A 24821-nucleotide genomic window follows, 5' to 3' on the forward strand; every position below is an offset into this window, starting at 1 on the left:
AACAGAATTTGGAGTCTCTCTTAGGGCCTCTCCTAAAAGGCAGGAGAACTCATTTATCCGTATGTAGAAGCACAAAGATTTGGGGAAGCAGTAGGTTCTCTTGAAACAGTAGCCCTGACAGTGATCGCCCCCAAAATCCTTTGTCTGCTGCTCTAGGAAAGGGGCTGGCACGCAGCCAGCATGTAGGAATTAGAAAGACAACTAGTACAGAACCGAAACGTGTGCTAAAAATACTAAAACCGACAAGGATTCATCTGCAAGCAGGAGAGACTCTGTGTGCCCCCCGCTTCTGGACTCGGAGCTGGGATGGCTCCGTGTTATTTGGGGATGACAGTAATTATGGAGCCCGAGTGCTCGTCAGCGGAGACCGAGCTCGGAGCAGGGAGGGTTGCCATGGCGATAGCATCCGCATCTGAATGACTTCCTGTCACAACCAGTTGGTGATTTAATGAGTTCATTACTGAATTCCAAAGGAAGACCGGAGTGCATGAGCCACTGTTCTGCCCTCAAAGTGCCTCGTCCACAGGGGGACGGCCACTCCTGTCAGCGCGGCCTCGGGATGGATTCCTGCTCAGGGCCCGGCAGCCTGGGGGCTGGGGGCGGGCTGGTCGGGAGGAAACCCAGGCCCGAGTCTGCAGTCCCGTGGGCTGTGCCCGCCTCAGTGCCCGTCATTCTAGGAGTGAAAGAATCACCGGAGTCTCCCCGATCAGCCGGCCCCGTTCAAACCTAATGAGATTCATAATCACTGCAGTCTAGCCGGGGGCTTCCGATGCACACCCCCAAATATCCCATGTCTTTAGGAAAAAAGCCTAGAAAAGAGGGATAGGCCTTAAGTTCTATTTGTGCATAAACAGAAGCAAAGGCGGAAAGGTTGTCAACCTACTTCTACATTTCAATGTAGAGCAGAGAAACACACTTAATATGGAACCAAAAAGGAAATCATCTAGACAGGGTCAGAAAACAGGGGGTGTCATTCCTGTGGGCGAGTGCATATAAAACTTGAGCCAAGAGGTATGTGTAAGAATGTGTAATAATTAACCTTTCACACCTCGCTGTCATTGTTAATGAAAACCGAGCACCTGCCCCGCAGAGTAATACGGCCTTAGTCCGACCAGTTGGCCAGATGGGGCAGAAGGAAGGGACTGGTCACGATTCCTCAGGGGCGTCTCGGGACTAGGCCGGGAGTGGCATTCCTCCCGTTTTCCAGATGAGGAAACTGAGACCCAAAGAGATGCTGTGTCACTTGCCGCTAGGAAGCGTCAGGGTCAGGATTTCGGCTCCTCGGCCCGAGTTACCCTCCATTCCGCCTAAGGAGGGGTGCAGACGCAGAGCCACGGGGGCTTAGGAGGAAGCGATCAGAAAGGAGGGGATACGTGACGGGGTGCAGGTGGGCCAGGTATGTGCTCACTTACAAGGACGAGGGGAGGCTTAGGGAAGGAAAAATCACAGAGAGCTCGAAGGACTCGTGTGTACCGTCTGTCAGATCGTTTACCAGATCAACTAATAAGGTGGGAAGTTTGACTCGCTTGCATGTGCGTAGGGACAGGGCGGAGCAAAAGCAGGTTTACAGTCGTGAGTACGTGAAACGCAGAGTTTATTCTTGTATTATTATTTATTACTGTGTTATTTTCCATACGAACAACTGTAAACGCACTTTTGCCCCGCCCTGTATATGTACATATATATATATTTATACACACACACACACACACACACATATATGTGCTTAGGGTGGCGTGGGGGGCATGCATGCCTGTGCACACGTGCCTGTGTTGATTCCTTTCTGTCTTAATAGAGTTAAGGAAAAATAATTGCTGGCTGAGATGACGCACAATATGTAACTGAGTCTCATTTTTCATGTGAACGTGCTGACTTTCAGAAACGCCAGCTGGCATGTTTTCCTGGGGTCCCTGAGAGCTGCTGGCCTGTTTTTTTCTAACCCTAACGAGTGAAATGCGCTGGGGACAAGGCAAGAGAAGGCTGCTAGCATTTGCTGAGAGTACTGCCCATGATGTGGCAAATAGTGAAATGTTTTCCTGCTCAGTCGTCCTCATGTTTGGCTATAAACTTTAAAATATAAATTTTTAAAATACATCACTGAAAAGGAAAGAGAAGACGGAACCAAAAACCTGTGATTCTGTTTGTGTAACATTATTTGTGCGGGTTAAAGAACTTAGGGGGGAAAAGAGGTTTATTTCTACAGACTTAATAGGGATGGCGTTGGAATAGTAAAAGCTGCAGAGTAAAAACAAATCATTTTATTAAGAGTACATTTTGGATAGTATTGTTATCCAAAAAAAAAATTAAAAAGGCCAGTGTCCTATAAAAAAGTAAGCAAGCCCTTACTGCTTTACTGTGTGTAGGATTATCCAGTGAGGGTGTAGCAAGGCCACGTCTCCCACTACAGTGCCCGCAGGCACCGCCTCACGGGGTGCCTCTCACCTGGACTACGTGAGGGGCACCCTGGAGTTGGGCGTTGTGGCAGCCCTCATCTTTAAAATAACTCCCACCCTGGCTGGTATGGCTCAGTTGGTTGGGCGACATCCTGTGAACCAAAGGTTTCTGGCTCGATTCCAGGTCGGGGCACATGCCCAGGTTACGGGCTCGACCCCCCGTGGGGGGCCTGCAGGAGGCAGCTGATCGATGTTGTGCTCTCGCACCAGTGTTTCTCTCCCTCTCGCTCTAAAACTCAATAAACTATTCTTAATAATCATAATAATAAAGTAAAATCTCACCCGCTAAGCAAACATAGATGGATTATAATCACCGGAGTGGAGCTGAAAATCACCAAACCCAGTTTCCTCCGCGCTCCCCGGGTCATGCCGCCCTAGCTTGGGTACCTGGGTTAGGGCACTCGAGACCTCTGAGGGCCACGGGGCGTTTCCCTCCCTGGATTTGTCACCGGCTGTGGTTAGGACATGGGGAATGTCCGCACTCGGCTGGCTTTCTCTGAGCATCCCCGCCTCCGGGGCGTGCACACGCGTTCTCCACGTGCTGCGAGGGGTACACACCGCGCTGGTTTTGCTCTTCAGATGTCCCTTCCCATTGAGTACACACGTCTGAACGTGCGCATCAGTGAAGTGTTAATAAACGGACGGGGCCACAGCTGAAGCAGGGCCTGCCCCCGTGGCACCCTGCGGGAGGCAGGCAGCCGGGCAGGTCTGCAGGCGGGCGGCTGAGACAAGGCACGGGAGCGGGGCTCCCAGGCTCCCGGGCTCCCAGGCGCCCAGGCTCCCGGGCCCCGGAGAAACAGAGACGTTCTTTAGTCTGGGTAGCGAGAGGAAAGTCTTAACTTTTCCCTAGGGGAGATTTTACTAGACTGCTGACACCAGAAGTCTCCCCATTAGGCCCAGTGGTTCATTTAGCACATGCATCTCTCCCTCTCTGCCCCTCTGCTCGGCACTGAGCGTGTAAAGCTGAGGGACACGTGAGGCAGACAGACGGATGCCATCGAGAGTGGTAAGCGCTGTGACGGACGTGAGCGGTGGCAGCTGGCCCCGTGGGAAGCGCAGGGCAGTCCCAGCCGAGAGCCCAGGAAACAGAAGGGGATGAAAAGGGGGGTCAGCCAGGCTGAGGGCAGGGGAGAGAGCGAGGGGCTTCTGTGAAGGCAGATGCGCCGAAACCCTTTCCGGGGACCCTGAGGGCTGAGTGTGGCTGCAGAGGAGGTGGGAGGGGCCGGAGGAGACGGCCCTGAACCGAGGGTTAAAGCGACAAGGGGCCCAGTGCCGCAAAGCTTCAGATGCCGGGTAGGTAATCCCAGCGTCACAGGTGTCGGGCGCCTGCCACGTGCCGGGGACCCCCCTGAGCCTGTTCACCTGCATGGTCTCTCTCATCCATCTGCACCTTCTCTTGGAACGGAAACTGGGCCAAAGACTCTCTGATTCTATAGACTATCTGAATATGGAGTTTTATTGAGATATAATTCACATACCATACAGTTCATCCGTGGAAAGCATACAGTTCAGTGGTTTTTAGTATACTCAGAATTGTGTGATCAACACCACAAACTGGGACATTTTCATGACCCCAGATAAAAACCCCATACTCTGTGGCAATCCCTGCCCCCCCCACTCCCCATAAACTCCTACTCAACGACCGATCTACTTTCTGCCCCTGTAGATTGGCCTGTTCTGCACAGTTCACGTAATGGAATCATATTACTAGGGGCTGGTCTTCTGTGGCGGGCCCCTTTCCCTCAGCTTGATATTCTCGAGGTGCGTCTGGGTCCAGCATGGACCCGTAACTCACTCCTCTGTGTTGCCAACGAATATTCCCTTGTGTGGGCCTACGCAGCGTTTTGTTTATCTGTTTGTCAGCTGAGGAACATTTGCGTGGCTTCCGTGTGGGGCCGTTATGAGTCATGCTGCAGTCAGGAACATCCGTGTGTAAGTTTTTATGTGGATTTGTTGGCATTCCTCTTGGTATATACCTAGGAGTGAAATCACTGACTCCTATGGTAACTCTGTGTTTAACTCTTCGAGGAACTGCCAGATCGTTTCCCAGAGCATGTGCACCGTTTTATATCTCTGCCTGCGACGTCTGAGGGCTCCGGTTTCTCTGTCCCTTGCCACGGGCTGTTGTTATCGGTCGTCTTTATTATAGCCGTCTAGTTGGGTTGAAGTGGTGTCTCATTGTGGTTTTGATTTTTATTTCCCTGATGACTAATGACACAGCCAATACACACACACAAAGATGCTCTGCTTTTTAAGTCTTCCTTAAAGAAATGTCTATTTAGATCCTTTGCCAGTTTTTTAAGTGTGTTGCCTTTTTATTACTGAGTTCTAAGAGTGCTGGATACACGGCCCTTATCAGATATACAATTTGCAGGTATTTCTCCCATTCTGTGGCGTCGCTTTTCACTTTCTTGATGGTGTTCTTTGAAGCACAAAAGTTTTTAATTTTGAAGTCCAGTGTATCTCTTCTGTTTCTCTCTTTTGTTTCTTGTGCTTTGGTTTAGAGATGATATTTTTAACCAACGCATCATTTGAACTGGATCCTGGAAGTTGTGGGTAGCCACTGAAGGACTTCAGGTTGTAGAATGACTTAAGATTTGTGTGTGTGCTTTTAAATCAAACTGCCCTGGCCGGGTAGCTCAGCTGGTTAGAGCATTATCCCAATATGCCACGGTTGCGGGTTCAATCCCCAGTCAGGGCACATACAAGAATCAACCAAGAAATGCATAAATAAGTGGAACCACAAACCAGTGTTTCTCTCTCCCTCACCCTATTTCTCTCCCGCCCTCTCTCTCTCAAATCAAATTTTTTAAATCTCTAAGAGAAACAAAAAAAATCAAACTAATGCATGGGTAGGCCGAGTATGGATCCCAAAGACATGTCCGTGTTCTAATCCCCAGAACCATTGAATGTTACTTATTCAGGGGAAAGGTCTTTGTGGATATAATTAAGGTTCTTGCAATTAGGAGATTCTCCTGGATTGCCCAGGTGAGTCCTAAATGCCACCACAAGCGTGCTTACAAGGGAAAGACAGAGGGAGGTTTGACACACAGAGAAGGCGGTGGAGGGAGAGCTGGGAGGAATGCAGCTAGTGACCAGACACTGGAAGCGGCAAGGATCCTAGAGCCTCTGGAGGAATGTGGCCTTTGCAGCATCTGGATTTCAGACTCTGGCATCGAGAGCTGTAAGAGAACAGGCCTCTGTTGCTTTAAGCCACCAAATTTGTGGTAATTTGTTACAGCAGCCACAAGACACTAATACGATATGTTAATGTTGTTAATCAAATAGCAGAAAGGTTTAAAATGAAAAGATAAATAAACAACATGCTCATGCCATTATTTTTAAAATTTATCATGTTTAGACATTACCTACTGACCTCTGACTATAAGGGGCAATGGTTTATTTAGCTGCCTTTGGTCCAAACTCCCTGCCTCCCAATTATTGTTAGTTTTTTCATTATCAATGGTTTACTCTTGGTTATTTTTTTCAAACAATCACTTTATTAGAAATAGCAAATTTCACAAATACATAACATTTTATTATCACGGGCCCTTGGAAAACACACCAGCGTGTGTGCTGATTGTCTAACGTAAACGGAAGCGGGGCATCTCCAGCTGGGGATCGGCAGCGGAGTAAGTCAGGCGAGCTCAGGAAGGACACAGCCCTCGGCCCCGTCAGCAGCACCTAGCACCGTGCATTTCAGGTGTCACCCCAGAGGCAACAGTAACCAGCAGAGCTGCACAACGCCTGTGTCGCGTTTCCCGATTAAGCCTTCCACCAGGGCCGGGCCTCAGTTACGGTGGATTACAGCAAGTCGTATTTACCGAAAGCAGTTAGTGAAAACGGTCCTTGCACTCGCACTTAATTACTTCGGTTCCTGATTGTGGAAGATGCTTCTGCTACTGGATTCAGCTGGAAAAGTAAAGACTTTTCTTCAAACCACAAGAAAGCAACTGCCGTTCGTTTTAGCTGGTGGAAGTATTTGGAACATCTGGTGCCTCTGCCGAACAGAGTTTTTGCCTGGAAGAACTCAGCTCTTCCAAGCCTGTCCCGACGAGAGCCATTAGCTGCTTTCCTCTTGTCCTCGGGAAGCTCCTCTCCTCCCCCATTCGAGCGAGTTCCCTTCGCCTGCGTCCCCCGAGCACGGCCCGTCTGCGCGATGCAACGCTGACCTCCGAGAGCTTGGAAAGTTTTCCGAGTGGAGATCGTTCGGAAGCCTGAGCCGCCCTCTCTCCATCTCCTGACCATCTGCGGTCCCAGAGAGAAAGGAAGGCCGAATCGGGGCTCACCGAGCACCTTTCCCTCCGACACCCTGCGCTTTGACTAACTGGAATGGCATTTTGCGGGGCCTCCGCAACCTAGTAGAATGGGCGCTAAAAGACACAGGACTGTTGCCCTCCACTTTCCGCTCCTCCGTGGTTTCGAGTTCCTTCTTGCACCAAGGCCAGCTTCTTGTGACCCGAGGAAGGAAGGGATCCGGTCCTCTTCCTGAACCTGCAGTGCCCCCAGAGCCTCCGAAGCAGCTCGAGCCGGGGTCACATCGAACCCCTTGCTGCCACCGCAGCTCCCTTTGTTTTCCCGCTGGTGGTTGCTTTTACAGCTCAGAATACTGCCTCGTCCGAGCGGAGGTGCCATCTGCTTTAAGATGCACCGTTATTTTAGATTCCACTAAAGAAAAACACACTGCCAATTATACTTTTAAGGTATCATCAAAAGTAAGGTGCATCCCAGTCTCAGAGATAGTAAACACTGAAAAAAAAAGTGAGCTTTAGAATCAGTGAGATTCAAAAAAGAAAAATTGATGCCCCGTCAACTTCGGGTGCCATCCCTTAACTCGCCACCAAGTAGGTGGCTTATCTATGAGTGCCCCTGCTTGAACTTCTCACAACTCTAGCTTTACTTTTACCTTGTTAGTATTTACATTGTTTTATACTTTGATGATTGAATCTAAATCAAAACCAGTAACTAGGGCTTATGTTAGTATAGTTTTGTAAACTTTGTTTCTTTCAGAGTCAACAGTACATGAGGATTATGTTTTCTTCTCTGTGGATTCATTGTTTTCTCTGTGGACCCCTTTGAGGGCCCTACGATCTCTGTTGCAAAAACTCAGCTCTTCCATTATGGCACAAATCATCCATAGACACTATGTAAAGAAGGGGATAGGGCTGTGTTCCAGTAAAACCGTATTTACAAAACCAGGGAGTAAGCCAGATGTGGCCAGTCGGCCTTAGTTTCCCATCCCCTGATCAAGAATAAAATCTGACCCCCATATCTTAGAATACGGTCAAGATATCCATTGGAAAGGTTTTTGAATCATCTAAATTTAAATGATTGTGACATGCATGGGTCACGCAAGATAATTTAAACACCTGGAAATCTAAAATTCTTGAGGTGTGGCTTAATAGGGATTATTTTGGGCGCCCAGGAGGAAACCAGTCTGCTGAAGCGGCACTTGTGTTCGGCTCTCCGTTCCTTGGGTAAATCAAGTAAGACAGAACAGAGAAATGTCTTTCGTGCCACGGCACATTTCTGGGTCAAAGGTGGCCTTTCAACTCCAAAAATAGAATTCTTCCCAGCCCCCACTTCCTGCTGACAAGGAGTGTGACCCCCTTCGATTTCTAACTGTGAAAGGATGCAATTCACGGGGCTTTTTCTCCAACCACCAAGATGAAATCCCTGGTAATGAAGCTTCAAGGAGTCCCTCACAATCGTTGCAACATTGCCAACGTTGAAGGGCGTCACGTGGAAAATTCTACAGATCGGACCCAGATCCGACTCCCAGAAACAATTCAAACTTTAGCGTGAACTTTATACTGCATATTCTTTTATTCCTATTGTCGTGGGTTTTTTCCCAACTCAAATGTAATTCTGAGAATGCTTCTAGTGTAATTCTAATAAGTTGGCATTCCCTTTAGAACCATCCCCTTGAAAACCTGGGAAATTAAGCCAGCGCCTAAGATTTATCGCTCGTTTAACCCAAACAGCCAGGTTTTATGGTTCATTTTAATATCTAACCCAATAAGAACCCACTCACTTTTCCCAGCTGTAATAATAGAAGTCCCTTTAGGGTTTTCAATGACCTGACACCATAGGATCTTCTTTGGTTTTCCCTCATGCGGATGTGACTGGTGGTTTCTCACTGGCCTGCTTTCTTCCAAACCTAGGAAATAACAGAATCAGAGTCTGTAGCCCCGAGACCTGTAACTCTTCCCGGCCGCCCACCCCGGCTCCCCGTGTCCTGCCTCTCAGGACAGAATGCAGACCCTCCTCAGGAAGAGAGTTAATACGAGAAATTTCTTTCTCCCTCTAGCTGCTGCAGCCTTGTTTCCGCAGGGAAGACTCTCTGAGATCCTCAGAGATATTACCTAATTGTTGCTGTGTCTTATGTAAATATTATATAAGTGCGAGCTATTGTTTCTCTTCAGAGATTGAAATCTTTGTTTCAAAAACAAAGGTCTTAAATTATTAATTCTTTTCATCACCATTTTCCTCCCCACACCTTCTCCCCCCCCCCCCATCCCCACACTACTTAATTATTTTAATATGTGCTTTGCAACAAATGCTATATGCTGGGTCATAAAGTGAGAGCTTAATTAGCGATCTTAAATGAGCAAAGGATGCTGTATTTTCCGTTTTATGCTTTCAAAGGACATTTCTGTGTAAGCTAGAAGTGTGGTCTCGTTTTCCCAAAAGTATACCCTTCTCTTCTAACACTGCTTAGGGACTGAGCTCCGAATTTAAGACAGAAAAGAACCGTTCATGGAAATAGCGTATCTGCTCCATTCAGTGGGGGACCCCCCCCCCCACCCCCGTGTAAAATCCTCAGGCGCGCACTAAATGTCTCCCGTTACTTTGCAGAGACGAACGTAGCACAAAAGGCCCCTGGACGCAGCTGTATGGGCTTAGCTGGAGGATTTTCATTTTTCTGGAGAGCAAGACGTTTGTGTGTTAACGTTCCACTCTGCCCGTAGCGGGGCCCGCGGGTCGGCGAGGACGACACCTGTCGCGCGCTGCTGACTGACGGGCCGCAGCTGGGGGTTGGAGAGTCACCCGTGTCCTACTCGCCCAGTTCCGGCTCTTCTGGTGGCCCTCGGGCTGGGCGAGGGGTGCGAACCCGTGAGCCCCTGTCCACGGAGGGGCGCGGGGGGGGGGGTGCAAACGCGCCCCAAAAAGGAGTTAATATTAGCCCCGGCATTTGTTAGGGGAGCTTCTGCAGAAGCCGCCCCGCCCTCTGCAGCCGTTCACTCCGCCCTTGCGACAGGTTATCGCAGGGCTCGCTGGCGAGCTGCTAGGTGGGGGACCCGTTAAGGACCCCCCACTCTCCACGCAAAGCAGTGAGGAACAGGCTCCTCGCGGTTTGCGTCGGCGCTCGTATTACCTTGCCCGGGGATGTCTTCTTTAAAAAAAAAAAAAGTACTGGTGGGGGTTTTTTTTTCTAATTATGAAAATAATTATTGCATGCTCATGGGGAAATTTTGGAAAATGTAGAAAAGCCTAAAGAAAAAAAAATGAACGTCACCTAGAATTTCGTCAAGCACTGCTCCTAGTTTATCATCTGTGATGGAAAGTAAGTTTCGTCGCTCGATTTTCTCATTGAATCTACTGTGAGTGGTTGCCCAGAAACACAGAACGAGGCAGTCATTTAAAAATTACGTTTGTTGGACGTTTTGGTAGCATTCGGTGTTTTTATTGTAATTGGTGCTGGAACGAGCATCCTGTAATAAGTCTTTGTTGGCATTTCAGATTATCTCCTTAGGATAAACTTTGAGGGGGGAAGGGGGAAGAGGAGAGAGCGGCTTAGCAAACAGGAACGCAGTGATGAAGGCCCGAGGTTAGCGGGAAGCATGGCACAGGGGGCGACTGGAGATGGTGGAGGGGGCTGGAGCCGAGGAAGCCTGGGAGGGAGGGAGCGGGGACTCGGGCCTTCTCCTGAGGGCGTCAAGCAGGGGATCAGATTTGTAACTTCCCTGTTTCTGGTTTACTGAGACCCATTCTGGTTGCAGCTTGAAGAGTGGCTGGGAGGCAGGGAACCCAGAGAGGAAGCTGTTATCGGGGATTGAGGGGGAGATACAGTGAACGTCCAAAGAGTGAGGTGGCGGGAAGGACGCGAGGAGAGGTGAGTTTGGAAGAAATGTAGGAGGTAAAATCTCCAGGACTTCCCTCTGGGTTGCTGCGGAGAGAGAGAGAGAAGGCAGAGCCCAGGAGGATGTGCGGGCTTCTGGCTGAGCAGTTGGATGGGCGGTTGGACAGTAGACCCAGCTGCCTCCCATCCGAGGGGACACGTCCAGGAGTCGTTTGAATCTAAGGTTTGGGGTTCAAATGGACCAGAGACGTGGGAGTTACCGGCATATAGAAAGTACCTGGTAGCCGTGGAGGTAGAGGGAAGAGGAAGGGACAGGATGACAGGAACATGCTGAGCCACGGGAGCCACGGGAGCGCGTGTTCCAAGGCCACGGCGTCAGGTGCTGCCGGGGGTCAGGGAACAAGATCCTAGGCAAGTCACGGACTGTTGACTTGGAAAACCCCAGGCAAGGTGCAGGAACGAGGTCTGGCTTCCTTAAAGAGCGTCTCTCCCGCATTCATTCTGTAACCACCAAGCAAAGTAACCTTCGTGCCGACCAGGGGTGGGAACCTTTTTTCTACCAAGGGCCCCTTGGATATTTATAACGTCATTCACAGGCCATACAAAATCGCCAACGTAAAAATCAGCCCTGCTCTATTTGGTCGAACGTTTAATTGAGTTTATTGAATTTCGGGTCCCTGCCTGCAGTTGCCGGGGCAGGGCCAGACCAAATGATTTCCCAGGTCGGATGTCCCCCACCCCGATGTAGATGCAGCAAAATGGAATTGTTTTACACCCAGCAATGGGAGCGGGGGGCCCCCCTCTCCTGTGGCAGAATGGGCCTGTCGATCTCCGTGCGCCTTAAGACCTGCGTCAGGCTTTGAGTGAGACTGTCTTCCCAATTCTGGCTCTCATCCGCTTTTAATATCACCCCACGTATGCGTCTTAAGATTAATCCAGACACCCCACATATGGGAGCGTCTCCGAAGGCCATGGGTCACCGTAAGATGCTGGCACGCCACAGGTTCATCGGCCACAATCTCTTCACTCCTGAATCCGTGCCATTGCGTAGGCGCCGTCTGTCGCAGACAGGAACTTGCGTAGAGGTTCAGATCCTATCTGGCTGGCGGGTGGAGATCAGAGGAGGATTCGCAGAAGGATGTGCATTTTTACCATTCCTTTGGCTCTGACACTTGTTTCGGAGAACTGACTTCTCGCCCCCCACCCCCGCCCGGTCGTGGTCAGCGGCGTCCTCAGCAGTCGGTCGGAACCACGCGGGGCGGTGCGTTCCGGGACCTCGAGAGTGTGCACGTCCCGCGGGAGCCGCGGGGACCAGGTGCCACGCCACAGCAGGTCGCTGCTGGGAATGTGGGCGCAGCCGGGTAACGAATGACACAGCCGCTGAGATCGGGCTGATGCTCCCAGCGCAGCGGCCTCCCGGCAGCACCGCGGCGCCGTTCCCGCTGCTGCTGTTGCGACATGGATTTTTCCTGTTCCGTAAGCAAACTACTAAAAACGCCTGGCGCTTCAGCCTTTGGAAAGTTGCACGTTCCCCCTTCAGCTTTCAGCGTCACTTTCTGCGTATGCTTTCAGTGCGCCGCCCTCGCGGGTCACGCCCGTCGGGCGCTGGAACAGCCTCGCCAGCCTTCGCTGAACGCTCGTTTGCCGGGTGCGTGTGGCCCCCCTGGGTGGTTAGTACAGGAGGCTGTTCATGCTGAGCCAGGCGCAGAAAATTGAGGATTAGTGTTTCTGAATGCTGAGCTGATCCCCACCCTTTAGTTTGTTGTTTGTTTCTCCCGAAAAAACAAACCAATGACCTTGGTAGTCTCTTCCCAACACCCTTATTTGCCCCCAAGGGGGTTCAGGATTGCAGAGTAAGCTCGCTGTACCCTCAGAACTCTTTCCGATGAAGTGACCGGCCTGAACCCGAAATCGAATATCCTGGAAGGAACTCACAGAGTGGTAGGACCCTGGGGACTTAAGCGCTAGAGTCAAGGACTTGATCATAATCGAGACGCATTCTCTTCCCCCAGCCCGACTCTCCCCCGTCCCCGTCCCCGTCCCCGCCCGTGGGTTGGCCTCATTGTGTCCTGCGGCAGGCTTCTGCTACCCAAGGAAAGCCTTGACCACAGGCAGCCCCAGGCTTGCATGGTGCCAGCAGAGCAACCTAAAGGAACAAGGAAACCTTGTGTACTTCAGAATCTATGAATCCCAAGGAAGGCTTCTGATTAAGTCACACACACACCCCCCCCAGGCTAAAGCGCCAGGGCAGGGCCAGGGCCCAGCCCTGCCCCCGGGGAGTGTGGTCCTGCGGTGGGCAGCCCTGCCCATGGTGGGAGGGGGGTGGATCCGTTCTCCAAAGGCAATGCGGGCAGAGTACTGAAGAGGGGGCAGACAAACCCCAGTATAGACCGTACTCAGGATCAGGATGCTGTTTTCTCTTGAACGATGCCTCTCGTATTGTCCCAGGGCATCCTGAGGAGTCACAACAAATTATATTCTTGGAATTAGACCAACAGGCTGTATTTTTTCTACCCCTTCATCAGTGTAATTTGTTATTTCCGCATGCGGTACATTCCATTTTGAGATATTCGTTTTAAAAGTGCTTTCACATAACCTCGTTGAATTCTTCCAATAATCTGAGCCATATGTTAGTGTATTAAACCTATTTTACAGATGGACAGAAGGACATAGATTCTGTGACTTACCCAAGGCCACAGAAACAGTCTCACTGGGGGCTTGATGGACGCAGATCTTCACTCCTTTGCTAGTTCCTCTGGATGTCAGTGCCTTTGATATCGGTCACCTGTGTTTTAGTTTCGGTTTGGGGTTTTCTTTGTCGTTACCTGTCTCTCCTTGGAGAACCGAGACTGTGCCGTCTGCTTCTACTGCAACCCCCCGAAACTCCCCTCATTGCTGCGGATACGGCGAGTGTTCAGTTGGGATGCTGACTGGCTGTGGATCGAGGCGTTAAGGCGCTATTGTCCGCGTCAGATGCGGTCGGCGCCTCGGAAGCGGGGCAGCCAGCGTCCAGGGAGAGGCCGCGTGGGCCCGTGTTTGTTTACACGCGGGAAGTCAGCGCAGGGCCCCTGGCACAGTGAGGAGCCTGTCTCGGGAGAGCCTCCTGGAAGGCTGCCAGGGCTGCAGAGAGCGTTCTTCCCTCGCTTCGGGGATTTCTCACCTCCCGCGCCCCTTCTCCAGCTCCCATCTGAGGGACTGTGGAAGCACTTCAGCGTCCTAAGCCTGAAGCCATCCCGTAAAACGCCGCAGGAGCCCGAAGACCCCTCCCACCCAAGAGGCAGCACCAGCACCCCGCCCTGGCCACAGAGTGCACCCAGTTGTTCAGTGCCCCTACATTCCTCTCTTTAAAAATAAGCCATGCACCCAAGGCTATAACATTTATTCCCAGGGAGGAGTTTTAAATGGAACAGGGAAAGCGTTAGCATTCTCTTACCCTTCCTCAGGGAGCCATTTCTTCAACCTATAAAATAGTCCTTCCCCTTCCTGGCTTTGGCGGGTGCCCCTTTCCTGCTCTCCCCTCTCTGAGCGACTCCTCACCTCCTCTGCGTCCCACTCGTCTCCGCTGCGCATCCGCGACGCCTCCCGGGACCCTCCCCGTCTGCGCCGGGAGAGCTGGTTTTACGGTTTTCTCCGCCCACACCTACCTGTGTGTTTGCCGCGACTTCCTCTCAGAGATGACCGAGCGCTGCCAAGCTGGGCAAGAGCCGTGGCCGATTCAGATCCAGAGGCGGCGTCTGTGGGTGCGTTCAGGACTCTGCGCTGGCTCTGCCTACTCACTGTAGCAAGGGGACGTGTCTGCTCTCCTCTCGTGTTGGTCCCGCCCTATGATTCCTGTTGAGCTGAGTCCGAAGTCTCCCCGAAGGGCACATCCACCTCTCTGTGTCAGTCTCTCTTTGCTGCTGTAAACAACTAACCAGAAACCTGGTGGCTCAGACAACAGGAATATTTTCCTCACAGTTACGAAGGCCCGGGGTCCAAAGTCAGTATCACTGATTTAATTTTGACCCAGAATCAAAGTGTTGGCAGGACTGTGCTCCCTCTGGAGGCCCCAGGGGAGAAGGTGTCTCCCTGTCTCCTCGAGTTTCTGGGGGTGCCCGCATTCCGTGGCTTGTGGCCACATCGCTGCACTCTCTGCCTCGATGGTCACACTGCCTTCTCTTTGGTCCGAGTCGAATCTCCTCGGCCTCTGTCTCTTAGGGACACCTGTGGTCCGCTTGGACCATCTCCCCATCTCAAGAGCCTTAACACCCACAGCATCGTTTTTTTTTGCTGCACAAGGTAACATCCTCAGGTTGCAGGAGTTCGGATGTGGGGTCTTCTGTGTGGCCACTAGTCACCCCACCACACGGCCCCTCCCCATGATTCCCACACGCGTGCTCCCACGTTCTAGGCCAGGGGCAGAACTTCCCGAGTCCGCGGCGACCAGCTCTGCACTTGAGCTTTCTGCCGCCTGCAGTGGTAACAGGGTCCCTGGTGTCTCGCCACCAGCTCTCCGAAGGACAGGGGAGGGCAGACCCTCTGATCGGGCTGCCTTCCTGCACAGAGCATGGGTCGGGCGGGACGGGAGAGGTGCAAGCCTTAGATGGGGTAGGACCCTGGATATGCCAATTCTGTTGCCGTAAGGATCACAAGGTTTGCTTTTGTTCAGCTTTGACTAGTGCAGTTGTCGCCTTGCCTCTGCCTTTCTGTCAGGATCTCTCTAGAATGTGAAATCCGTGAGGACAGAAAGCAGGTCTTTGGCGTCTAGTCCGCTGTGCCTGGCAGCGTCTCTCTCGGTAGACTAGACACAGTCACCAATCATCTCTGTGCACACGCCCCTCGGGCAGCCCGCGGACCCCTCCCGCCTGTGGTCAGCCGCCTCCAGCCGGTTATCTTGCCAGCGCCCGGGGTGGGTCGGAGAGCAGCGGGCACAGCTTCCCATGCCACGGGTGGCATTCTGAAGCCGTCTGTTTGGATGTAGACCCTGTTCCTGGGGCCCTTTATAAAGCAAAGAGTTGACTCCTGTGCCAAACGCGGCGTTGCCGTTATAAGAGGCACGTGTTCATATCCTACACGCTGTGTGTGCCGCCGCTTAAAATACCACTTGATGGCGAGGGCTGGGGAGAGACACCCGTTGTGAGAGGCATGAAAAGCAGCCTTGTGAAGGTAGCTGTAGAGCAGCCAGCGGAGGTGCTGCATGGGGCTGCTGATAATCGCCGCTCTTGGCATCAGCTCCTATCTGCCTAAAGCAGAAGGCGGGGTGGGGCGCAGGGACATTAGTGGAAACTGCATGTAACTGAAAATTTCCCCTCTACCGTAAGAAGCGTTCTCTCGAAAGGAAATGAAAAGCAGTTCCAGATGGTCAATGGGAGATTTTTTTCTTGGTTGGAAACCTGTGCTGTCTCGTCAAGAAGAACTATGCCTTGAAAAGAGGGGTCCAGACTTACCCGCCCGCGTAAGAGTGACCAGGACACAGATGAACAGCCTCTGGGTCTCTCCAGTGACCCAGCCAGAATTTTCGCTTTTCATTTATGTATTTATCTCAGACGCGGACCCTGTGTAGGAGTCTGTCCTGCCACATTCTCATATCTATGTGAACAACTGAAGATTCTTTCAAACTCAGAGGTAACAAAGGACTTCACTTGAGCAGATAATGTGATGAAGGTTTAGAAAGGTGATGCGAGGAACAAAGAGCTTGAGACAGTCTAAAAACTATATAGGAGGCAAAAAAAAAAAAAATGAGAGTTCTTAGTGGGTCCGGAACATTATTCAACAGATATTTACGGAGCACCTACTGTGTGCCAGGCCTGACACTGGGCTAGGAAACGGGGATAGAATGGTGAGCGAGGCCCTGACCCGACCCAGGAGTTTACGGTCTGGCGGGGGCACTGGAGGAGTCAGTCGGTGATTACAGTCCAGTGTGGCAAGTTCATCGAGGGGACAGTTAGCCTGCGTTGGAGGAGCAGGAAAGACTCCCGAAAGTGATGTCGATGCTGAGAGAATCAAATGACAAATGGCAGTGGGTCCGGAAGAGTCTTGCAGGTGGGCCTGGCTGGTGTTGCTCAGTGGTTGAGCATCGACCCGTGAACCAAAAGGTGCCCAGTTTGATTCCCAGCCGGGGCACATGCCTGGGGTGTGGGCTCGATACCCAGTAGGGGGCGTGCAGGAGGCAGACGATTGACGTTTCTGTCTCTCTATCCTGCTCCCTTCCTCTCTCTCTAAAATCAGTTTTTTAAAAAAAGGTTCTTCCAGCCCTGGCTGGTTTGGCTCAGTAGTTAGAGCATCAGCCTGTGGACTGAAGGGTCTCAGGTCCGATTCCTGGTCAAGGGCACGTACCGTGGTTGCTGTTCCATCCCTGGCCCTGGTCACGGAGTGTGTGGGAGGCAACCAGTCAGTGTCTCTCATGTCGATGTTTCTCCCTCTCTCTAAAAATCAATGGAAAAAATATCCTCAGGTGAGGATTTTTTTTAAAAAGTGTTCCAGGTGGGAACAGTGCATGGAACAGTGTGTGCAAAAGGCCTGAAGGCTAAAGCATTGTGGTAGATGGGTGTATGTGGATGGACCAAGAGACTAACAGCTAAATTACCTAGAGAGACAGGCAGGTAAACATGTGGAGGGGAGAAAATAGGGCAAGAGAACAGAAGGAAGCGTGGGGTCCCGTCCAGCTTTCCCCCCGCTGAGGAACCCACCTCCTGTACGTGTTAGGTTCCCAGCAGGCCAGCAAGCTGCCTCATGTCTCTGGCTTTTTTTCCCCAGGAGACGGAGGGGCCCACTTACTCAAACTGGAAAACTAGGGGAGGGCCTTCCAGAAGCTGTCAGGACCAGAGCCCACCACACTGTCTCTGAGAGGTCTTGATACCAGGAGCTGACAGTTCTGGGGCCGAGAAATGTGGGTCCTGAGAGTTGAAATAAGCCTTCCTTTCTAGCAGGATTCTGGATTCATCCCCTACCGGGAGCAGGTTCTCAGATGCAACCGCTCTGAGGTTATACCTCAGATTCCAGGGGGAGGGGAGGGTTCCTGAGATCACCTGAAAACAATACAAGGCATTTTAGGAATTACCTGACAAGAAATGTCAAGTGATGCTGACTGGGAATCAAACCACAGCAGCTGCTTCCCACAGCTGTGTACCATGTGGCGACTGCCATCAGAGCCGGTTAAAGTAAATGAGGCTAAAAATACCCAGGAATGTAAAACTCCTCAGGAGCCGGGTCTCTAAAGTGAGATGGCCACAGAAATCCACACGGGGGAGGAGAGCAGAGGTCCGTCTGTGAGCCGCTGGAGCAGTGGTCAGACGAGTATTACCTGAGGGGCCCAAGAAATAACACCAGGAGCCTGCAGTTCCCCATTCATATTAATTGATTGATTGAACCTCATGGTACCCATTTTACAGATGGTAAAAAAAAAAAAAAAAAGTATGTTGGCACCTGAACCCTTTCAGACAGAGAATTCCTAATCTCAGCTGTCATCCAAGTCCAGTTGATTCCTCAAAGAAAACAAAAGTGATTAGAAATAGTCAACTTCTTCCTGAGCCGGGGAGCGTGGAGAGAGTTTGTGACACTCTGCTAAGAAGCAACCCTTTTTTCAGTTGCGAAACTGCGACTGGGACTTTCTCACCAATAGAGGAAAAAGTAGGTTGGCGTCGGAAGGAAGCATGCTCCACCAAAGACAAAAGCAAAAGGATGCTTTTTTTTATTATGGGAAATTCAGAAAGATATATATACACTCATTTAGTGCCAAGGAAAATAGATATGCTTTTCCAGGCTCAGCAAAGCGTCAACAAAAAATTTTTTTACCGCACGTTTCTAGTAAGAAAAACCTATGTATCGCTGGTTCTAGCAGCTCTGTAGTAATCATAATAATAGTAAGTGCTTGCTAAGCACTTGACCCCCACACACTGTGCTGACAGAGCTCTTTGCCGGGGGGCCTGATTTCTTGATCTGCACAAAGTCTGCGTGAGGGTGACACTGCTGTTGGCCACATTTCACGACTGAGGAAGCCGAGGCTCAGGGAGGCTTAGAAATTTGCCCCGCGGCGCACGGCTTGTCAGTGGGGAAGGCAGGGTTTGCCCCAACCAGCCTCACCGCGGAAGGGGCACTCTCGGGGCAACATTGCCTCCGGTTCGCTGTTTTGTAGCCTAGACTAATTGGACTGATTTTTAGAGTCTTCTGCATTTCCTGTGGAGCTGTTCTCCGCGTCTCATTTGCATTTTGCTCTTTCGCTCTTGGTGGCGTTCGGTACTTCTTCCTGTTCCTCTCCTCTCATCAACTCGATGGATGGACGCGAATCGGGGCTCTGAAGTCGAGGGGATAGTTTCACTTCCGCCGCCAGCTGCCTAAGCGATCTTGCCCCATCCCCCCCCCCTTGGGGCCTAGTTCCTTATCTGTAAAACGAAGTTGTAGGATTGTAACGGAGGTTCCCCTCCTGTGCCCAATACTCTCCTCTCTTTTTTCTCTCCCCCCCTTCCGCCCTCTCATCTCCTTCCCTCCCTGGCCACTGGCAGGCCCGCAGGCCCTGCCTCCCCTGCGCCTCGAGTCATTTTTCTCATATGCAGCAGGCAGGCAGGCAGGCAGGGGACCCGGCGGGAGAGCGCACTGTTGACTAAGAAGCGTGGGGGACATGTAGATAGTGAGAGGGACAAGCGGTGTGATATGACTCAGTGGAAAGCACAGGCGCAGCTGGCCTCCCCCAGAGTGCGGCATAAATCAGTCTCCGGGGCCTCTATCCCTGCTGGTTTTCCTCGGTCTCCGTCATCCGTGACCTCATACCCCCCCTTTGTACCAGGTCACCCCATCCTCCTGTCCCTCCCGGTCCCACCATCACATCTTGCTGGCTCTGCCTCGCATTCCCTCAGGACTCTATTTATAAACAGTGTGTCGTCTCTTCCTATTACGTTCACCAAGTATCCCTTCCAAGCACTATACTGTGTTAACTCATCTCAGGTCAACACCTAAACATTAAGAAGGCCTTCAAGAAGTTCAGGTGGTTTGGGACAGAATTCCCTCGCCTGACCACCCACAGGGAACCTATTTTTGCTCCAAAGGCTTCCTCGGCCTGAGTTCAGTGGTTCCTGCTCATGGTCAGGAGCCAGTATGAGGCCTCCAGCCGTAGGATGGGCGTCGGGATGGGAGTGAGGTGGGACCCCATGAAGAGAATTTATTTGACCCCTTTACCATTTTTAGTTAATTTTTCCTTTACAGAACATAGAATTATTTGCTCCTGGGGAAAATGTACATTTTATGAGACATGACTATTTGGAGTGTCTCAGGAAACAGATTTATTTCATCCAGGTTGGCTGGGCAGGGTTCCATGGACCATATCTCAGCAAACTAATGATGTTTTCCCAAATCATCTTAAATTATTGGTCATTCGTTTCACTAGTATCTGCATTTAAATATTCCATGTAAATGTTCAGCTCTGGCTCCCGAAGACAGGAGCCACGTATACGAGCCACTGAAAATCCCTCTTACTCTCACTTCCCCAGAACTCTTTTCTGTTGGTGTGCGATCCTGTGTGGGAATTTCTGGGCCTGTATCACACTGCGTCCGCCTCTAAAGGAAGACCGCTTTAAGGTTCACCACCAGAACATTCATTTTAGACTCCAGAAACAACATGCGTTGTCAGGCCTCCCCCCTATTTTAGGTGTGTTTCTAAGGAGTAGGTTGGTTATCGTGGTTTAGAAGAACGTCTGCACTGTCAGGAGGCAGTAATACTAGAGGGGGCACCAGCCATCTGTCCCTAAGGGAGGGGTCCTCAGGAAATAGACAGGCTTCTAGCCAAATGCTCTAGATGTTCCCCCACGTAAAGCAGAACTCGGTTCCAGTTCTAGAGTTCTAAGCTTCCAGAACAGAGGTTTGGTCTTTTCGGTACATCTGTTGAAAGTGCTCGGCTGATTAAAGGGGGCCAAGTCCCTGCCCCGTGTCTCAGCATCTTGGTCTCCCATTCCCCACTCACTCTTCACCCCCTGCCATCCCACCTGCAGGGGAGATGAGCTTTGCCAGTCATCTCTGAATACGGGAAGGTTAGACTTGCGGAGGCAGGAATAATAGCAGTTGGCATTTGTTATTTTTATTTGTGGTTTTCTGTCCCTGGCTGTGGCGTGGCCCAGTTGACAAGAATCCTTCCCTACCCTGGCATACCAGACTGGCTTCCAGGTCCTCACAGAGCACGTAGGCCTCTTGCAACAGACACAGGCCTGTCTAGATAGATGGGCCCGATTCTACTTGTCAGGAAACGGCGGTGCAGTCAGAATGCGGTGCCCTCTGATCCCTGGGAATCCCACAGCTCTCCACAGCAGCTGAGAGCAGATCGGGCAAGAGAGCCAGCGCCTGCCGGCCCACACCACCCTGTCACATGCCTGTTATTCATCAACATGCCTCTTTATTTTCTTATGAAGTATGATGCTGCAGATCCAGGCGAGATGTGTCATCAAGGGGAGACTTCACCTGTAGGATTAAAAAGGCAGGTGTTCCTGCCCACCTTTTGCTATTTGCTGAGTTTCCAAAAAACTTCCCCAGCCACACCCCTTGGTCTTTGTTTGACTTCATAGCCAGGCATCTGTACCAACAGGATGATTCTGGGCTCAGTCCCTATTGCATTCAGGACACTAATCTTGGGAAGTCCTTTCTGCAGACTTCACTAGGACACGGTGGCCGGCCTTTCCCACCCAGGGTGTGGCGAGTCCCATCATGCTCAGCGGTTACCGAGATGGTCAAGACCAGTGTCCGCCCTCCAAGAACAGCTTCACAAGCCTTTCCCTGTTTATGCTGAAATACAGTTTGAGAGATGATACCGTGAGGTTGGGCTTCAAGGACAAAAAGCAAAAAAAAAAAGATACAAAAGAGGTGCACAGATTCTCTTTTTCTGGAGCAGGAATCTGAGAAGGAAAATTGTCACATGGGGCCAATTGCTGCGGGGGGGGGGGGGGGGGGGTGCAGCCTCAATGTTCCGGGTTCCCACCAATCCTGTTCCACATGTTTGCAGGGGTAGCCTTTGCCCCTCCCTTTACTTTTAATTATTTCTGGTTAATATATATCCCTGGTTTTAAAAGAAAAAGAAAAAAAAGCAAGCCTATTTCCCCAAATACTCCCTCTCTTCAAGTTTTTGCCTTAAGCCAATCAGACACCCTCCGCGGATGGGAATCCATATCCCCAATTCCCTTTCAGCAACCCAGGGAGCTCATCAATATGCCAGCAGATGATCTGAGCCCCAATCATCAGCTTCTCCACAAAGACAAAAACAGCCGGGAGGAGGGGGAGCGGATTGGGATGGGGGGCACTGTAAGTGATGCATGAGACGGCGACCTCCCCGAGCCCACCGCCCGGCCCCCCTCGGTGTCGCCCGCTCGCTGCGCTCGGTTTCCACCCGCGCCCGCGTGCCCGGCTCCTGGCCGCTGGCGGCGCGCTTCAGTGTCAGGTGGCATCCCAGTGCCCGCGTTGCCATGGCGACCCCTGCAGCAGCGGCGCTCGGAGCAGCAGCTCGTGCAGGCGCAGCCCACCCCTCTGAGCGGTGCGCACTCTCTTTGTCTCGCCAGTTCCCCGGGTTCCCTCCCCACCCGCCGGCCTGGCCTTGGTCGCCCCGCCCGGCCCCCAGGGCTGCGGCCCTGCCCAAGCTGCCTGAGGTCCAGGACCCCTGGAGGTGCCCGGAACCAGACCCGTCCAGGGCGTCCCCAGGCCGGCGGGATTCCCCACACCTGCCAGCCTTGGAGAGGCCCCACCCACGTGTTATTCTTTGGGGACCTTCATGCGTCCCTTGCAACCAGCCTTTTAAAAAAGAGAAGCGAACAGGGAATGTCCTCTCACCTGGCCATCGGCCCTTAGCCGGCAGTCTCTCTGGCTGCAGCCTCTGTGGTCTGCCCGGCAGGAAGTGCTGCCCCCTCCCCCCAGGGCGCCCCCAGAGCGACAGGGAACTGTAAGTCATGGAAACTCACCTCACCCGCCTCAGGGAGCTCATCGCCCACGGGCGCCCCTCACCTAGGTGGGATTGCTGCCCCAGCTCAGAGTTCCCAGTACCTCCAGGGCTTGAACTCCTTTCATTGGCGACAGGGGGTTAAAGGGGGGGGGGCTGTGTAAGCTAAATGTGCTGCTGTTAGCGTTCGCTGTAACCTGGCAATGAAGGGTGCTCACGCCACAGTAATGACACACACACACCCCCAAATCCACAGCCGGTTATCCAGCTTTGTCCTGGGGCCACCTAGCCACTCTGATGGCACTGGCTGATATTCCAGCTGATGCCCTCTTCTTTGGGGGAAAAAATGCAGACAGAAAACAGATTCGTGCCACTCTATTAGCATGTCTATAAAAAGGGCACACCATGGTCTAGTTAGATTTTAAAAAAATAAAAACATTTTCTAGGCACCAATTATATCTGGCACACAGACAGACATTTGGTTCCACGGTATGTTTTAGAATGAATCTCTTCCATGTTCTGAAGGCCACGCCTAGTATTTAAATGAAAAAACACGTTAACAGCTAGAAACCTTGGACCACTCTCAGGCCGGTCATGAGTCAGGGGCTCTCCAGTGTCTTCTCCCATAAAAACCACACTCCCATCGCTGTCGCTCCTACATCGCAATGAAACGTATGTCTTTAAGATGCATGAAGGCTGAGGTTTTAGCTTTAGAGTCACACTCCCGTGTGTGGGTGTGTGTGGGTGTGTTTGCTGTGCCAACCGCCATTCACACAGGACTGTGTCTGGACTGATACACAGAAAGAAGAACTGGGTTGCTTGTAGGAAAGGGAACTGACAGGCCAGAGGAGAAGCAGCTGAGAAACTGGGGTCCGAACAGTAGTCAGGACCACTGTTAAACATGCTTTCCCTATATACGCCCTGTGATATTACACCATGTGCATTTATTGTTCACTTTTAAAAATAAAATTTAATATCACTTCCTCAGTTTCCCCAAGAGTAGGAAAGACAAGATGAGGTCCCCTGTCGTGAGATTCTATAGCATTCTGTATGTACTTTTTACCTTCAGAGCTCTTCTCAGGATTGTGGATGAGCAGTGATCAGTGATGAGTGAGTGTGTAATTCATGTTCACACAAGTCTCCATACCAGACTCTAAGCTCCAGGAGGGCAGGCGCGAGACCTGTCTTATACGCCGCCCTGTCTTCGAGGGTCGGCACGTGGTCAGGTCTTCGTGTGTATTTGTTGACTAAAGAGATGAGAAAGAAGGTGCTGACAGAGTGATGGGGCTGGGGTGCTGTCTGCAGGTGAGCAAGGGAGCCAGGAGAGGTGCTCACCTCCACAGGCCTCCTCCGAGCTCAGTGACCCTCCAGGGGCTCAGCCCCTCCCATACAAAGTACCTCTATAAAGTTGCTCCAAATAATTCTTGCGTGACCGTTCTCTCTAGCATATATTTATAATTCATCTTGATAAAAAGTGTGATTAATCAGTTATGTTATATATAATGGGAACCCTGCCATTTGACAAGCCAGTTCCCAAGCAGCTGATTGGAGCACTTATCTGAGGCAAATCGGAGCCAGCTTCCCTTTTGGTCATTCCTAGGGATGCTCTCACGCTCTGTGGGAGGCTCCACCTGGGGCTTTAAGGTCCAGAAGCCAAATCAGAATCTCTAGACGTGGGGCCTGACCAGCGTTAGGACCCCAGTTTCTCAGCTGCTTCTCTGATAATCCTGATGTACAATCAAGGCTGGGAATTGTTGCTCTTTGGGCTCCCAGAAATGGAAACAAGGAAGTGGGGACACTTATCCTCACCAAGCCCAGAGATGGGATTTCAGCTGTAACGCTGATGTTCATGCCCTTTAGGCCAGACAAAGGGATTATGTGCTTCAGCCCACTTCAGACTGTTTCGATACTACTCATAGAACTTCTCTTTGCCTTAAAAAAAAAAACAAAAAAAACCTGCTGGTCCTTCCCTATGACAGTCATTTAAAACAAATATGTAACTGTCTAATGAGGGCACGAACCATTTTTCAGACTTGCCCGGGCAGCAGTGACCTAAATATTACTCAGGGTGTCTGACTTCCAGCCCCAGAGGAACTGTGTATTTGGTTTGACTGTTTTCATGCTAATGAAGTCGAGCTGGTAATTCGAGGTCTCCGGTGGGATGGCTGAATCATTTGATGCTATGAATTAGTTCTTTAGAGAAGGAGCCGTGGTGTAGTCATTATGGAATTGGTTCACTGTTCAATAGAATCACCATGCACTCACTCAAATTTGTTGTGCCATTTTTAATGGGTATGAGATAAAATGAGCAGAAACTGGAGGGGCTGGTGGAAGTGGCCCAGCCCATTTGTCCCAGCCAGTTATAGTCAATCTTTGGAAAATGCGACTAACCCATTTTCGA

At 51.3% G+C, this 24821-nt stretch overlaps 1 protein-coding gene across 1 annotated transcript in view; it reads left to right on the top strand.

Annotated features, from left to right (window-relative positions):
• MYO1D (myosin ID) overlaps window positions 1–24821 on the top strand; it is a gene marked incomplete at its 5' end in the record, with an annotated part of 245060 nt that overhangs the window by 198161 nt on the left and 22078 nt on the right. The window lies entirely within an intron of this gene.

The sequence above is a fragment of the Miniopterus schreibersii genome, assembly GCF_964146895.1.
Source record: "Miniopterus schreibersii genome assembly, chromosome: 16".
In the NCBI taxonomy this organism is placed as follows: domain Eukaryota; kingdom Metazoa; phylum Chordata; class Mammalia; order Chiroptera; family Miniopteridae; genus Miniopterus; species Miniopterus schreibersii.